Genomic DNA, 13847 nt, shown 5'->3' with positions numbered 1-13847 from the left:
TCATCAGCCCCAGTCTTAACTTCAGGAATGACCGGATCAAATGAGTCAGCAAGCGTGTACTGAGTAACTACTAACTGCAAATCTACATGCCAGAGACACGGGGATAGCAAAGAATATGAAACAGTCCCTACTGTGAGTATGGGCATAGGGAATCTCGGGATGTGAATTCTCTCTTGCCATTTACTGTAACCTCATTGACAATTGTCAATTCCTAGGCATTATCCCCTATGCTGGGGCTGTCCAGGTGGCCACATTTTCTAGGATGGCTGGGTAGCTCAGCCAGGACAAGGCTCCCTCAGACAGGGGTTCCCAGGCCAAGATGTATACTTCTGCAGATGCTAACTGACAGCCAGTACAGATAGTAGCAACTGGGAGCATGCCCCCTTGTCTGGGAAGAACATCCTTTATGATAGGGTAACACAGGCATCAGGAAAAACTAACATGAGAGGTGTGTTAGTTATCCATTGCTGTGTAAGTACTACAACCTTGGTGGTTAGAGCAACATACATTTATTATCTCATGGTTTCAGTGGGTCAAAAATCTAGGCACAGCTTGGTTGGGTCCTCCGGTTCAGGGTTTCCCACAAAGCTGCAATCACGTGGTTGGCCAGGGTTGAGGTCTCAGCTGAACCTCAACTAGGGAAGGATTCACTTCCAAGAAAGACTGTTAGCAGGATCCCATTCCTTGTGGGATGCTGGTTTGAAGCAGCCCTCAGTTCCTTGCCAAGTGGGCCTCCCCAGAGTGGCCACTTGCTTCTGTGTAAACCAAGAAGGCAATAGAGAGAGTCTGCTAGCGAGAGGGGAGTCACCACCTTATGTAATACAAACAAGGAGGTGCTATCCCATCACCTTTGCTGCATCTGTTTGTTAGAAGTTAGTTCACAGGTCCTGTGCACACGCAAGGGGAGGGGACTACACAAGGGTGGGGATGATGGGAGACAGAGATCATTGGGAATCATCTTCCCCTCTTCACGCCACAAGACAGGAGGCAGAAAGAGCCCACCACCCACTGAGCCTTTGGCAGAATCAGCCCAGGCAAAGAAATGTGGGGACAAGACCCGCTTACACCAAAAGATGTGTGTGCCAGAGGTGAGAGGCAGAGGATGAAATGATACCACACTGAACACCTGGATACTGGAGAGAGTTAGCGCGTGTCGGAAGAGATGGGACCGGAGGCAGGTGTGTGGTGAGTGATGGTGCACTAGCCGTGTGCTTTCCCGATTCCACTTATATGAAATGTCCAGACAGGCCAATCTTAGAGACAGAACACAGATTAGTGGTTGCCTAGGGCTGGGGAGAAAGGGGGATTGGGATTGATGAATGCAGGGTGTCGGGGTGCTGAAAATGTTCTAAAATTAATTGTATTGGTTGCACAATTCTGTGAATATACTAAAAACCATTGGATTGGACACTCTGAACAGGTGAATTTTATGGTATTGTGAAGTCTCAATAAGGCTGTTGGGGGAAGCTCATCATTTCCTAGGATAGAGATTCTTAGGGTCCATGAATCCCCTGGAATTGCAAAATAGTACGTGGGAGCGCATTTCTGCGTTTTCTAAGAAGGCCGGCAGCTTTCAAAAGATTCTGCAGGGGCTTCCCTTGTGGCGCAGTGGTTGAGAGTCCGCCTGCCGATGCAGGGGACACGGGTTCGTGCCCCGGTCCGGGAAGATCCCACATGCCGTGGAGCAGCTGGGCCCGTGAGCCATGGCCGCTGAGCCTGTGCGTCCGGAGCCTGTGCTCCGCAGCGGGAGAGGCCACAACAGTGAGAGGCCCGCGTACCAAAAAAAAGGTTCTGCAGAGGGTCCAGGCGACAAAAAGGAATCGCTGGCTTCAGGCTGACTGGAGGGGGAAGGGTGGGAAAGCGTGTGCTGCGAAGCCCCTTTACACCTCCTCCCGCGATCCGCTGTCCCGCAGTGGTGGGAGAGGAGTGGTTCCGCCCAGTACCCCCCAAACCCCCCCACCCGGGGCGATTACGCTACCGAGTCTGTTTATTTACTGCTCCACTGCGGTGTGGAGTCGGGTTGGTCGCAGCGCCCCACAGAGCAGCGCTCTCACCACAGCCTGGCGCCCGGGCTCAGAGCCCCGCCCAGCGCCTGCCTCCCCGTCCCCCCTCCCGCTGCCCTGCGAGGCTCCCCGGGAGGACGCTACTCCACATCCCGCTGCTGCCACTCGCTCTACCATTAACTAGGAGCCGGGAGTCCTGACTTCCAGGGCCCCCGACTCCGATGCTGGGGTGACCCATAAGTAGGGTGACCACAGTCCTGGTTGCCTGCAGACAGTCTTGGTTTAAGCCTGTGTCTGGGGCTGATTGTTGAGTGTCACGTTTGTCCTTAAAAGTATCCTGGTTTGTAAGGCATTTAATTGGCCCTTTGCCTAAAGGGGGAGTGTCTGTGGGGAGGACTCCAGCATCCCAAGGCTGTGCCCGCCGGCAGAATCGTTGGGACAGCCTTCCTGGCTCCGTGTGTGAAGATCTTAGCGTGTGGGACTTTGCCACCGCTCTGGCCCCAAGGCCTCACCTTCCCCCATGTCATCTGTCCTCATCCCCAGGCCTCTCCCTTCAGATCTTTGAAGGCAGTGGTGACTTTCCCCTGGAGCCCCTGCAGCCAGCAGCCTTCCTTCTCCTCCCCAGGCGGAAAAATCCCATCTTCACATCTCATTTCTACCCTGCCCCATCTCCCCATCGTCTCTGCTTTTTACCATCCCAGACCACATCCTTTCTACTTTATACAGCTAGTGCCTATATAAAGTAGGAGGTGCTCCAGAAATGATGCTTTTTGAAAAGTAATGTTTGAATGAATAAAGCCCTGGCAAAATTACGCTAAAGCTGCCGGTGCACCGCCCCGGGCATGGGCCCTGCAGAGCCCGGCCTCTAGGCGTGGGCCGCCCTGGATGATACCCTCTCTGGAAGAGTGGCACTGAGGGCGGTGGATCCCACCGAAACCTGCCCTCAGGGATGCAGGCAGGAGGGCGACAGACCAGAGGGAAGGGGCGCTTTCTGCTGTCCCCATAGCTATGACACACACGGGACCCTCCCCAGAGTCTATCCTTTTCAGCCACACCCACTTCTGCTGCTCAAAAGAAAAAGGAGAAAACTCTTGTTTTATGAAGGGGCATCCAATGTAGAAGGGGCCGCCCTACACTTTGTATCAAGGGTCCTTTCTATTTTTTTTTTCTTTTTTATAGTATTTACTACCCCTTTGACGAGGATTTATTAAGCACGTCCTACGAACCAGGCCTTGCTCGGCTCTGGGATGTAATCACGAGCTAGATAATTGTCTCTGCCTCATGGGGCCGTATTCCATCATGGAGTCCAAAGCTGGCCCCAGGACTATGTTTAGAATGCAGTAAGACCATGATTTCTTGGTTCCTACACACTGGATATCTCAATTAATGGCAACCTTTACATAGGTCCATAAAGGCAATGACATAAGTATCTACTTAACAACAGAAATTTTGGAGTCAGGTGGAAACATTTTCAAATGTCAGTCCTGTGTCCTCTCGGGCAAGTTATTTCATCTCCATCCCATTTTTGAAATAGAGATGACGCCTTCTACCCTGCAGGATTATGTGCAGGGCACAGCGGGGTAATGGCTGTAAAACATGAAGCACAGTATCTGATGTGTGGGGACATCCACAGATGGAGCCAACGAGTACCCCTGAGAACCGGAATTTCCCAGCCCGGCGAGAGGATGATTCTGGCCCGTCAGCGTTGCTGTGTGTTCGAAGACAGTGCTTACTAAACTTGGTTGTTGTTTTTTTTCCACAGGGGCTCACCTTATTTATTTATTTTTTATTTATTTATTTTTTTGCGTACGCGGGCCTCTCACTGTTGTGGCCTCTCCCGTTGTGGAGCACAGGCTCCGGACGCGCAGGCTCAGCGGCCATGGCTCACGGGCCCAGCCGCTCCGCGGCATGTGGGATCTTCCCGGACCGGGGCACGAACCTGTGTCCCCTGCATCGGCAGGCGGACTCTCAACCACTGCGCCACCAGGGAAGCCCTTATTTATTTTTTAAACATCTTTATTGGAGTATAATTGCTTTACAATGGTGTGTTAGTTTCTGCTTTATAACAAAGTGAATCAGCTATACATATACATATATGTCCATATCTCCTCCCTCTTGCGTCTCCCTCCCACCCTCCCTAGCCCACCCCTCTAGGTGGTCACAAAGCACCGAGCTGATCTCCCTGTGCTATACAGCTGCTTCCCACTAGCTAGCTATTTTACATTTGGTAGTGTATATAAGTCCATGCCACTCTTTCACTTCATCCCAACTTACCCTTCCCCCTTCCCATGTCCTCAAGTCCATTCTCTATGTCTGCGTCTTTATTCCTGTCCTACCCCAGGTTCTTCAGAACCATATTTTCTTTTTTTAGATTCCATATATATGTGTTAGCATATGGTATTTGTTTTTCTCTTTCTGAATTACTTCACTCTGTATGACAGACTCTAGGTCCACCCACCTCACTACAAATAACTCAATTTCGTTTCTTTTTATGGCTGAGTAATATTCCATTGTATATATGTGCCACATCTTCTTTATCCATTCATCTGTCGATGGACACTTAGGTTGCTTCCATGTGCTGCCTATAAACTTGGTTGTTTTTAAGAATCACCATTGGAGCTTTTTAAAAATACAGGTTCCCAAGCCCCACCTCAAACCTCCTGAACCAGAAGCTCCAGGGATGGGGCCTGGGAGTTTGTATTTTTAGAAGCCTCCAGGTTTGCAATCTATGCCTCTGAAGTCCAGCCCCCGCTTCTATTTCCCAGAGCTCCTCTTAGGGAGGCGGGAGGTGCAGGGGCTCCAGTGAACCCTAGCCTGAGCCCCAGCCCCAGCCCTCCTTCTCCCTACCCGGGGCTGAGCATCCCCAGGCTGCGGTGGGTCCCTGGTGAGGGAGTTGCTCACTCGTAAAGCTCCCGATGAAAGGCGAGATGGACAGGAGAGGTCAGAGTTCACACAAGCTGCGCCGCCTTCTGTTTCATTTACAAGTGGCAGTCACCTCATTAACCCCAGGCCCCTCCACCCACCCTTCTCACCCACAGCCCCCCACACACACACGCCCACACCTGCCCCTCCTCCCTTCAGCCCTGGCCGGGTGGCAACACAAACACTTGCTGGAGAACAGCGGTCCAGAGGCAGACAGGTGACCTCCCGGAGGTGCCACCCACATCCCGTTTGGCAAGTCCAGCCCCTAAACTAGCCCAATGCCTGGGGTAGAGAATGAGCTCAAAAAAAATGTTTGTTAGACTCGGGTATGTATAAATGCAGGGAACCGCGGGTTGAAGGCCAGCACAGACTGAACTTTGCAGTCAGCGCTGAGGCCTTCAGGCGGGGGTCCTAGGAGGTGGTGGCCGTGGAGGAAGGAGATCACCCTGGCAATGGGGCTGACTGTTCGCTTCTCTGATCCGCAGTTCCCTCCTGCGGGTTCCCTCCATCCGCAGTTCCTGGGATGATTAAATCAGGTAGATGGTATGAAAGATCCTAGTTTAGCAACCGGCCCATTGTAGATTTTCAGTAAACCCTCCCTCCCCTGAGCCGCAGGCGGGCGGTGTCTGAAGGGGACGCACATCACACAGAGGGGCCTATGTGATGGGGCAGGGGCGTCAGGCTGCGCAGAAGGACCCAGAGTCTGGCGGAGGGTTGGGCGGTGGTCTCCAAGATGGGGACGTTTATACTGACATCGGAAGGAGGGGCTTCAGCCGGCCTGGTGGCGGAGGGGAGTGCAATGGGGGTGAGAGAGAAGCTTCCACGCACACAGACGCCCCCTCCTCCCCCTTCACAGCAGAGAGGGGACACTCTGTATGTGGGACCTGGGGACTCAGTGTAGGTTTGGTGACAGCCTTTGGGTGGTAGAGGCTCAGCATTTCCACCCAGGAGGGGATTAGGGGAGGCAGCCCCTCTGGAAGAGAGGGCAAGGGGGCTGGTCTGGAAACGTTAGCCGGGCAGGCACCTTAGTACTTCGATTGTTTGCTGGGGGAGCTAAAGCCCGCCCCCCACTACCCCCCAGCCACAGGGCTGGCTTCCCAATGCCTGGAGGAGAGCCCGGTGGTCTCCTGGTCTCCGTGAGGGGGTCCTGGGGACAAATGAGGCTGCTGGGCCTGCCCTGCACCACCCCTGCTGTACAGGGGGCTGCAGAGAGGATGTGGCTGTAGCTGCCACCAGAGGAGAGGAGGGACTTCGCACAAAGAAAGCCAATCAAGACAGAGAAATTGGGGATGGTTTAGGCAGAGAGAGAGGAGGGGAGATTCAGGTCTAAATAGGAAGGAAAAGGCACTAGATAGGGAAGAGCAGAGGGGTGGACTTAAACAGCAGCTGCGAGAGAGAGAGAGAGAGAGAGAGAGAGAGAGAGAGAGAGAGGCAGATACAGAGAGACAGAGACGGGGCACGGGGCAAGACAGAGAGACAGAGGCAGAGTGAGAGAGGATGAGAGGGATAGAGAGAGACCATAGCAGAGACGACGGCAGAGGCAGTGAGACAGATGATGGGCAGCCCCTCACATTTCAGAGCTTGACTCTGCTATGAGAATTCTTGGCCTCAGTCCCGGGTCAGGACCCAGGAGTGTGCCTGTCAGTGGATGCCTTCCTCTCCCATCTTTCTGATGGGAACCCTAGAGGCCTCTGCAAGCCTCCCCCATCTTCTCTGTGAGGTTCCAGCTGCAGCCAGAGACTCCAGGGTCCAGCCAGCTGGGTGGGGCTGTCTGTGGGGCATCGGGAACAGAGCCCCTGGAGAGGGCAAGAAAGACCCTAAGAACCACCAGTCAAACTGACCCTCCCAGCCTCCTTCCAGGCCCACGTGGCACATAGCAGGGCTGAGTGTGGACCTCGGACCCAAGGAGAGCCAAGGACAGGGCATCTCTGGGGGTTCTGAGACTGAGAGGTGGCCTGTCTGCGGCTGCTGAGGCCATGACAGTAAAACAGGCAGCTCAGGAAAACTGTCCTTTAGTCACCAGAGCCTGAGTGCGTGGCTCAGGCCTCCCGGTCCCCATAGCTCGGACCCAAGACTGCCCACAACTGCCCACCGCCCTGGGCTTCCCGGCCTCACCCTCAGACTCCCTTACCTGCAGGTCACCAGGCCCTTGCTCCACTCCCCAGCCATGCCTCTTCCTGCCCCAGCTCTGTGCTCCAGCTGCACCAAAACCCCTGCAGACCCACCTGTAATCCCTGCCGCTGTCTCCTGGGAGACGCCCTTCCCCTCCCTCCACCTGGAGCTCCAACCCTCCAGGCTGCACCTGCACTGCCTGGGGCCTCATAACACCCTGTGTGTGTCTGAAACATGCTCTGCAGGATGGGGCTGCAACTTCACATGCATCACCACTGCCCAGCACAGAGCCTGGGCCCAGCGGGGTTAGTGAACAGATACGGCACAGTCAGGCCAGAAGCCTCGGCTCACCAGTTACTCCTGATCGGTTCTCACTTCATTTTTTTTTTTTTTTTTTTTTTTGTGGTACACGGGCCTCTCACTGCTGTGGCCTCTCCCGTTGTGGAGCACAGGCTCCGGACGCGCAGGCTCAGCGGCCATGGCTCACAGGCCCAGCCGCTCCGCGGTATTTGGGATCTTCCCGGACCGGGGCACGAACCCGTGTCCCCTGCATCGGCAGGCGGACTCTCAACCACTGCGCCACCAGGAAAGCCCCGCACTGCATTTTTGTCTTTCCAACTAGAGTGCCAGCCCCTTGGGTGCAGGAACTGTACCTCCTGCTCCTATGCTTCTGTCCAGGTTCAGCTCTGTTGACGGCAAGAGGAGTTGGAGCCTTGCTGTGACTTAGGGGACCCGCCTGGATTCTCTGAGGCCTTCCCAGGACCCTGAGTTCCCAGGCACCAGGAAGGTTCCAGGTCTCCCTGGAGCTTTACCCCTTTGCAGGGGCTGCAAGGTCAGAGATGCCTTCTCCCACTCCTGCCACCCCAGACCCTGGCCTGGAGCCCACAGGTTGATTTTAGGGCTGGCCGGAAGGAGGGGCGGACGAGACAGCTGGTGATGGGGCACTGTTCTTTGGACAATATGAGACAGAGCGGGTAGAACGCAGTCCTGGGCAAGTTTCCTGCTGAGACGGTGGCCATGCACTGCTAATAAGCCAGCGTATTGGAGAGAAGCTGTCGGCCGCTGTCACCCGCCCCGCCCGCTGCTGCAGTTACCTGGCCTCTTGGTTTGGGGATGAGCTGGGCTGGGGCTCAGGGCCTAGAACCTTAGTGCCCAGAACGTCCTCACCAGGCAGAAACGCAAGCCCAGTAAGGCCCCTGCTCGTGTAGGGGTGTTCCCCAGGAAGACTTGGGGACCACGACAAGGCCCATCCCCAGGTGGTTTCTGCTTCTCTCTGGTGGAGGCCCAGCTCCCACAGAGGCTCAGCTTCCTCCCAGGACAGGCCCACGTGGGGATCTGTGGGTCATCCGGGTATCCTACCCATGAGGACATCCCCCACTGGTTCACACGCTTCTCAGCTTCAGCCTCCGGCACTTGGCAGGCTGATTGCCATCGCCCAGCACAGAGCTGAGAGGAAAGGCCAGGAGGGCAGGCACTGGACCAAGGCCAAGACAGTCACCGTCACCTGCTTCACCTTGAAGCTCGTGCCCACCCTCATCCCCTGCAGGACGAGCTCTCCAGAGAAGCTGAGAGCCTGGCCCTGAGCAGCTGTTGAAGCAGGGAGGGGGATGGAGGGCAGAGGACACTGCGTGCAGAGTCCAAGTGTGGGGAGGCAGGTCAGGGACAGAGCCCCCTGGCAGGAAGCTCTCCGTGGCCAGCGCTGGTGAGGTGCGCCCAAAGGTTGCTGTGTCCCCATCTGCACCACCCCCTTCGGGCCCTGGACCCTGCTCTCCCGGCCCTGTCTCTCCCAGGTGTCCTGAGATGCCTGGCTTTGTCAGCAGTTGCTGGGACAGGACACCAGCCCTGACAGCTCTTGTCACGGCCTCTCAGGGCTCATTCATGCTGGGGAGGCGAGGAGATCTAATTCCCTGACCCAGACTCAGGGCTGTGTGCCGGAGAGGGTGCGGGGCTGCCGACAACCCCCGCCCCACCCCCAAAAGGTGGGCATGGGAGACAAAGCCGCCAGTGTCCCCCACGCCCCAGGGCTCCCCTCTGCTCTCCTCCCTGCTCTGCCTCCCCTTCCCTCTCCCTGCACCAGACAGCACCACTGGTGGCATATAAATTGTCCAGGGATGAGTGATGCTGGGCGCTGAGTGAACCTGCTTGGAGGATGGGAAGGAAAGAAACCTTTTGATACAGTAACCTCTCCCCTCCCCCTCCGATTCGGGGACAGGGAAAGGATTTGAGGCCAGATCTTGGCGGTTCCCTTATCCCCGGTATCTTGGGCTTCTGGCCTGCAAATCAGGAACCCAGGAGTCCTGGCCACATATCAGCACCTTCAAACCACCACACGCGTCTCAAGGAATCCAAGGCTCTTCGGGGGCTGCCCGGGATGCTGTGCTGTCCCTTGAATCTGCTCATTTCCCGGCAGGGGGCTTGCCTGGCAGTGTCTGCCATGTCCTCCACTCCCAAGGTCTCCAGCTTCATCTTTGGTGAACCATCCAGTTTGGGGAGCACCTGTGTTCCCACCCTATTCTCAGGGTGATCTTCTGAGCTACGGTGGGGGGTTCCTCACATTCCCTCCTGAGGCTCTAACTGCTCAGTCATTGCCTGGCAACCCCCAGGTCCAGCTTGGGACTCCAGTCTTTCTCTTTTTTTATTTTTTTTTTTGACCACGCCACGCGGCATGTGGGATCTCAGTTCCCCGACCAGGGGTCAAACCCATGCCCCCAGCATCGGAAGCATGGAGTCCTAACCACTGGACCGCCAGGGAAGCCCCCAGTCTTTCTCAAGGTAGGGAGGACCCAACTTCTTTTCCTTTCCTGCTTCTCCCCCAAACTGTAGTAAAGGTAGCGTATTTAGGGCTGTTCTTCATCCTGTGAGGACTCCAGAAAATCATGCTAATGGCCCAAAGAGCCTAACCAGAGACCCGCCTCCTTTCTGGAAAAATTGGTGAAAATCTAAGACTGCGTCTGAAATCGGGCCCACGATAGCACAGTGGATAAGAACGTGTGTGCAATTCTCAGCCCCCTCACTTCCAAGCTACCAGCCACTGGGCAACTTGCCTAACTCGATTTCCTGGTCTCTAAAACACCTACTCTGTGGCAGTGCTATGCGGATTTAATGAGATCACATAGATAAAACACACAGCACAGCACACACAGTAAGTACTCAGCATAAGCTACTCGCTGTTGCTCTGATTCTCCTGTGATCACTCACTGCCTGGGATAGTGGGAACGTGCCTCCCAGCCCAGGTGCTGGGCAGAATGCTAAGGACACCGTGTCCCCAGGGCCCTTCTGGGAGGCTCAACAGGCAAGCCTCCGAAGTTGGATCCAAATATTGAGTGATTACACTGTCTTTCTCTGAGATGCTAAAGGTTCTTAGGCAGAAACCCTGTGGGTTCCAGGCGAGGGGCTGAGGGCATTGTTTCTTCTTCCAAATGAGTGGTCTCAGAACAATCAGACTCAAGGTCCTGCAACTAGAAGTGATCTCAGAGATTGTCTTTGCTAGAGACTGGGATCATAGACTTTGCCCCATCCTACCCATTTTACAGGTGAGGACACTGAGGCCTGAGAGATTGTGACCCAGCTAGCCGTCAGCAGAATAAAAATAAGATGCAGCTGAATCATCCTCCATTACGAGATGCTCTTTCCTCTCTTCTCAGGGCTGCTGTCCTTTAAATAAGCTAACACAGGCAAGACGCTCCGTGTGGGCAACAGGTGTTGGATGTTACAGGTACTGTCAGTTAGGCTCCGGGAACTCCAAGTAGGAGGGAAGAAGGGAAGGGTTGGCCTTCCGTGTGACCACAGGCCCTCTGTCTGCTTGCTTTCCCTCTTTGGCTTTTCTTCTCTAGGCCAGAGAAGTAGGGGGACAGGAGAAAATCTGGTTTCTAATGCCAGGAAAAAAAAAAAGACAGGGAAACTTCTGGAAAATTCTGTAACTTTAGACAGGAAAAAGGCCAGACTCCCCGGCTGCTGACAGCCTTTCAGGCCTGGCTGTAAGAGGTATGTGTGTGTGTGTGTGTGTGTGTGTGTGTGTGACTCTGGCCACAGTAAGGGGAGCCGGTGGCTCTCTCCCTCTGTTTGTCCTTCTGTCTTCCATCTCCCTGCCCCACTCCCTGTTCTCCCACCTCCTCCCTCCACCCATGAGTGCGGGACCCTCAGGAGATAGTGTTCCTGCCGTTCAAGTGTGCAAGGCCAGGCTGGGCAGCTGCCTGCTACGAATGTAGCAGAAGGTAGAGATCCCTCCCGGCCCTGGGATTTCTGGTTCCAAATGGAAGATTCTCTTCTCTCTCAGGCTGGGTGCTTCCTGCAGGAAGCAGTTACCACCTGCCCCTTAGAATCAAGGACAGATGAAGCAGGTGGGTTTGGTCCCCACCCTGGGCACTACCTGCCCACCCACTGCCTCACTCCCCCTCCAAGGAGGGTGTGTACGCAGGCGATGGGGCCACATCTGGGACACGGGCTGGAGGGGTGGGACCAGGAGCCCAGAGCAGTCCAGAGGCGTGGGCGGAGACCTGGCCCCAGAGAAGGGAGACATGAAAGGGGTGATGAAGACAAGCTGGCATCTGCGTGGAGGCCTGGCTGGGAGAGGAGATTGCCGCCAGCAGCCCAGCCCTGGCTCTCACCTCCTACTCCCTCCCTGACCCTGTTGCTCACATCAAAGTGGGGACCCCTTCCCCTTGCTCGCTCCCTGAATGGGTCCGGGTCATCACTTCTGGCTCCCTGAAGCTGCTGACGGACAGACGGTAATAGCTCCCAGAGCACTGAAAGACCAGCTTCAGGTTAGCACAGCCCCGGTGGTCAGAGCTGTCCTCTCCTGCAGCCACTGTCTCGGCTCCCCCGGGACAGACTGCTCAGTGGGTGTTGGGAAAAGGGGGTTCACAGTCTGCTCTGACGCTGGGGTTCAGAGCCCACAGATGCAGGTGGGAGGTGTGGGAGCAGTGAGGGAGCTGAGGACTCTGAAATCCACGTGAGAAAGCCCGTGGGGTGCAGGAATGAGGCCCACCCCCGGAGCAACAGTGGAGAAGGGGAGGCGGGCAGCTGAGCACACATGTCTGGCACCTGAGGCACATCATTGCAGCCCAGGCTTCCAAGCCTGCCATCTTTATTTCCCCCCATTATTTATTAAATGACATTTTATCGACCTGCTTTTGTTAGTCAAAATCATACATATCAATTAGCGCTTCTGATCAACAAAGAGATGGCAGTGTTTTACCACCTTGAGCCAAAAGCTAAGAATTCTTGATATTTCAGCTGAGCTGTGCAACCACGTGGTGAGTAAATGCATATTTCCGTTAGGTTTTTATTTTAATTGGTGAAAAATTGAAAGTAGCAATGTCTTATAAATGAATGGAGCCTGCAGACTATGGAACGGGCCCCATCAACAGAATTCACAGGTAAAATCTGCTGTCTCTAGGGGAATTGGGAGGAAAGGTGGCCCTTCAACCCCGTGCACAGTTAGGAAGCCCGGAGGTCAGGATGTAGCAACACTCCTCCCAGTAGATTCTGGGACTTCAGAACGGCTAATACTTTGAGAAACAGGCAAGAGAGGCCAGTGAGTATAAATAAATACCTTCAGAGCAGAAGGTATTTATTCCTGAAAGGAAGGTAGGCAAGCTCTTTCACTTCTCACTCTCGCGTCTCCCCTGGTGTGCCGGGGACAGTGCCGCAGGCCGTATGATTGGTGGGCTGGGGCCCATAATGCAGATCTGGGGTTGATAAGGCAGGGCCCCCGTTATAGGGCTGGATGTCATTTTGTCATCCCACCTAAGATGTACTCTTATCTGAGTGTAGCCATGAGGTTTTTTGATAGTTGAGAACGGCTTGATTATACTTTTCATTTCTATAATGAACTTGTAGTACTTTTATAACTGAGCGTTTACGAGTCCTATTCTAGTTGGAATACACTCGGCCAGCCTAAACCATGACCTCCCCCCACTACCTCACTCTCCACCTGAGAACAGAAAACCCCACGTTTAAGCTAAATTAAAAAATAAAGGACCGAGATTTACAATGCTGGGGAAGCCAATGTCAGGGGTTTCAGGAGGTTGGAGAAGAACAGGGAAAGACTCTTGTGGAGGATACTTGATTATAAAACGTGTTCCCACTTTCGGCCCAGTGAGGGATAAGAAATCTGGGAGACTGTTGCCATCTGGTGGCAAAATGGGAAACTACAATTATTTCTCATTTTGCTTCATTCACATTAACACTGTAATAAAACTAAATTGTACCCTATGAAATTATCTATATCTGACCCAGTGTGACCTTCAAAAATGGAAGCTTACCAAAACAATTCCATGGGAGGAAGAAGAATCTTTTCAACAAATGGCGCTGGGACCACTAGCTACCCACATGCAAAGTTAGGGACCTTAATACAACATACTGAAAAATTAATTTAAAATGGATCATAGCCCAAAATGTAACAGCTAAAACTAGAAAACTATTAGAAGAAAAAATAGGATTAAATCTCCGTGACTTTGGATTAGGCAATTTTTTTTATATATGGCACCAAAAGCACAACCAACAAAAGGAGATATAAATTCAAAATCTAAAACTTTTGTGTTGCAAATGTTATAATTTTTTAAATGTAAGGACAACACACAGAAGGGAGAAAATATTTGCAAATAATATACCTGATAAGGGACTAGCATACAGAACACATAAAGAACTTTTACAATAATAAAAAGATAACCCAGGGCTTCCCTGGTGGCGCAGTGGTTGAGAGTCCGCCTGCCGATGCAGGGGACACGGGTTCGTGCCACGGTCTGGGAGGATCCCACGTGCCGTGGAGCGGCTGGGCCCGTGAGCCATGGCCACTGAGCCTGCGCG

Source organism: Tursiops truncatus, chromosome 8 (assembly GCF_011762595.2).
Source record: "Tursiops truncatus isolate mTurTru1 chromosome 8, mTurTru1.mat.Y, whole genome shotgun sequence".
Classification (NCBI taxonomy): Eukaryota; Metazoa; Chordata; class Mammalia; order Artiodactyla; family Delphinidae; genus Tursiops; species Tursiops truncatus.
Note: the sequence above shows the minus strand (reverse complement) of the source record.